A 4,234-nucleotide genomic window follows, 5' to 3' on the forward strand; every position below is an offset into this window, starting at 1 on the left:
GGTCGTAGCCGAAGAAGTTCAGAAGCACCTGGAGGCCGGGTTTATCCGAGAAGTAGATTACCCGGAATGGTTGGCCAACATGGTGCTAGTTAAAAAAGCTACCGGAAAGTGGAGAATGTGCGTCGATTTCACAGACCTCAACAGAGCGTGTCCCAAAGATAGCTTCCCCTTGCCTCGGATCGACCTTCTTGTAGACTCTATATCCGAGCATGAACTCCTCACGTTCATGAACGCCTTCTCAGGGTATAACCAGATAATCTTGGACGAAATCGACCAAGAAAAGACATCTTTCATCACCGACCGAGGCCTTTATTGCTACAAGATGATGTCGTTCGGTCTAAAAAATGTTGGGGCCATGTACTAGAGGTTGGTCAACAAGATGTTCTGAGATCAAATCAGACGGAATGTAGAAGTTTATGTTGACGATATGCTTGTCAAGAGCATCCGAACCGCCGACCACATAGCAGATCTGAAGGAGACCTTCGAGATGCTGAGGAGTCAGAAGATAAAGCTCAATCCCGCATAGTGCTCTTTTGGCGTCTCCTCCAGGAAGTTCTTGGGATTTATGGTCTCACAGAGAGGAATCGAGGCAGATCTCGAAAAGGTTAGCACGGTCCTTTGTATACAATCGCCTCAGACCACCAAGCAACTACAGTAGTTGACCGGGAGAATAGCAGCCTTAAACAGGTTCATCTCTCGATCCACAGACAAATGTCTCCCGTTTTTCAAGATTTTGAAAAAAGCATTCGAATGGAATAACGAGTGAGAGGAAGCCTTCCGTAAGTTAAAAGAATATTTGACCAATCCGCCACTCTTGAGTCGCCCGGATGAAGGGGAAATACTCTATCTCTATCTAGCAGTATCTCCATCGGCTGTCAGCTCAGCTTTGGTCTGAGAAGACTCCGGTATCCAAAAACCGGTGTATTTTACAAGCAAATCACTCCATGGAGCCGAGGAGAGGTACCCCAGGATTGAAAAATTGGCCTTCGCCTTAATTGTCTCGGTACGGAGACTAAGGCCATACTTTCAAACACATGCTATACGAGTGTTAACCGAGTATCCAACGAAGAAGATATTGCAAAAACCAGACCTTTCTGGCAGGTTGGTGAACTGGTCGGTAGAACTAGGACAATTCGACGTAGAATTTTATCCTCGAACTGCCATCAAGGGTCAGGTCCTAGCTGACTTTTTTTTGGAGTTCAGCAATACACCCGAAAGTGAAGAACTGCCGAAGAAAGAGACCTGGGTGGCTTATGTAGATGGTTCCTCAGCTAACCAGAGAAGTGGTCGGTGTCGTTCTTGCAAGCCCGGATTGAGAAAAATTTCAATATGCAATCAAGTTGAACTTTGTTACTACCAACAACGAAGCGGAGTACGAGGCCGTGTTGGCCAGGCTCACTATAGCTCGGGAAATGGGAGCAAAGAACGTAGAAATTAGAAGCGATTCCTAGGTGGTAGTAAGCCATGTGCAGGGACATGCCGAGGCTCAAGGAGAAAAAATGATCCAGTACCTCAACAAGGTACGTAAATATCAGTCAAACTTTGAAAGGACCGCTATGACAAAAATTCCCCGGGAGGAAAATGTCCAGGCTGATACCCTCTCCAAAATGGGCTCGGGTATCGGGCCCGACGTCCAAACATCTGCTTATGAAGTGGTGGTGCAAAATGAACCATCAATTACTCTGAAGTTAGACGTAATGGAAACCGAAGAAAGATCAACCGACCCCGAGTGGGCCACTAACATTGTTCAGTACCTCAGGAACGGATCCTTACCCATGGACAAGCTGTTGTCTAGTAGGGTAAAAATGCACTCAGCACGGTATGTGCTTATCGGAGGAGTACTCTACCGGAGAGGTTATACCGAACCACTTCTTAAGTGTCTCACAAACTCGGAGGCGGAATATGTGCTCAAGGAAATACATGAAGGGGTTTGCGGGAACCATTCAGGCTCTCGGATGCTGGCACACAAGGCAATAAGAGCCGGGTATTACTGACCAACAATGAACAATGACTTGGTCAGGATGGTTCAACAATGCGACAAGTGTCAAAGATTCGCTCGGGTGATAAAGAACCCACTGAAGAACTTAGCCCGATCACCTCGCCTTGGCCATTTGCAAAATGGAGGGTTGACATAGTCGGTCCCATGCCATCGGGAAAGGGAAAGTAGAAATTCTTTCTCGTCGCAGTGGACTATTTCACCAAGTGGGCTGAACCCGAGGCATTCGTCACCATCACCACCGACAACGTAACGAAATTCCTTTGGAACTCGGTCATCTGTCGATTCGGCATCCCACATGCCTTTGTTATCAACAACGGAAAGTAGTTTGACTGCGGACCATTTCGCAAATGGTGTGCCGAACTTCGGATTCGGAACTAGTATTCCACTCCAATTCACCCATCGGCAAATGGGCAAGTCAAAGCCACAAACAAAACACTCCTCAAAACCCTGAAGAAGAAGCTCGATAGGAAAAAGGGAGCTTGGGCCGAGTATGTCCCTGAGGTTCTTTGGGCCTAAAGTACCACGACACGCACTCCTACTAGTGCAACTCCATTCTCTTTAACATATGATTCTGAGGTAGTCATCCCTGCTGAGGTCGGATCACCAAGCTTTCGGGAATCACACTACAATCCGGGACTCAATGATGAACGAATCAAACTCAATCTGGACTTGTTACAAGAAAGAAGAGATGAAGCACAGGTCACATGGGCAGCTTACCAGGACCGGGCCGCTTGTTACTTCAATAAAAAGGTGAACCCACGGAAGTTCAAACTCGGTGATTGGGTCTTGAGGAAAGTAAGCCCGATTACTAAAGATCCAACTGAAGGAAAACTCGGGACCCAATGGGAAGGCCCCTACAAAGTAGTACGATGTCATGACAAAGGGGCTTATCATCTGATCGATATGACCGGCAGGGAACTACCGAGAGCATGGAATGTTGAGCATTTGAAGAAGTACTTTATGTGAATCACATGTAACCAATTATGCTTCCAGTAAATTCAATTGCTTCGGAATTTGTATAGCTCAAATCAAATCAAATCAAACCAGCTCAAATCAAAGTGTTGTGTCCCTCGGTTTGAAACACAACCGACTCGGAACACGCGCCGGTCATGTACCTCGATAATGACTCAGACAAATCCAAAGTTTGTCTAAGTCATTGGGGGTGACTCAATTCGAATCAAACCAGCTCAAATCGAATCAAATCAAACCAGCTCAAATCAAAGTGTTGTGTCCCTCGGTTTGAAACACAACCGACTCAGAACACACGTGCCGGTCATGTACCTTGGTAATGACTCAGACCAGATAAAAAATACTTAACTCGGCAGCACAAACAGCAATACAACACATGCAAATTAAACGGTAATTTTAAATTGCAAAGTAGTAAACTTGATTACAAGTTAACTGGGTTGCAAAACTTAAAAGGCTTAGTTCAAAATACAAAAAAAAATAATAATAAATAAATAAATAAATTTACAAAACCGGGCTCCCAGTCGAGTCCCCTTCATCCCCGACTTCGATTTCCTCATTCCCTAGAGTGCAATCCGAGATAGAAGGCCCGGATGTAAAGTCGTCTCGATAAGGATTAGGAGCATCTTCCGTCCAGTCCTCCACATCCGGAAAAAACACCACTCCCAAAGTCTGTAGCTCGTCGGTGGCAGCCTCTGGCATTCCGATAAGGTTGGGAGTCACGGTCTCGGGATAAACCACGAAAACTTCCGGGTGAAGAAGCATAGTTCTCAAGCTTTCAAATCCCCATTTGGATCCCGGCCCCAGCTGAGACCTTGGAGCCAAGGGACCAAAGCGAGTTGCTTCTTCAAACGCTTGGACTTGGACTTGTAATGATGACTCTTCTTCCGAAGCTTCTTGTTCCTGGCATGAGCCTCCTTTTGCTTTTCAGATAGAACCTGCTTTTCGGTTGTCAGGGAGTCCATCTCCAACTGCATCTCTGCTATCCAGGAAGGAAGAGCTGCCTTTGCTTCGTTGGCCTCGGTTAGGTTCGTCAAGACCCGATCAAGGGTCTTTTCACTTTCAAGCGCTTGGGCCCAAGCCTATTCCGCTTGCTTCTGAGCAGAAGTCAGGTCCTTGTCTCGAGCCTCGATGGTTCGATCACGGATCTGAATGTCCTCTTTTAATGCCTTAATTTGAGACTCCAAATCTTCGATCCGGGACACCTCAAATTCTAGCTCCTGAACCCGGAACTGCAACTCGGTAACCTTGGCCTTCAGAGAAAGTTGA

The sequence above is a fragment of the Alnus glutinosa genome, chromosome 7, assembly GCF_958979055.1.
Source record: "Alnus glutinosa chromosome 7, dhAlnGlut1.1, whole genome shotgun sequence".
Taxonomy (NCBI): domain Eukaryota; kingdom Viridiplantae; phylum Streptophyta; class Magnoliopsida; order Fagales; family Betulaceae; genus Alnus; species Alnus glutinosa.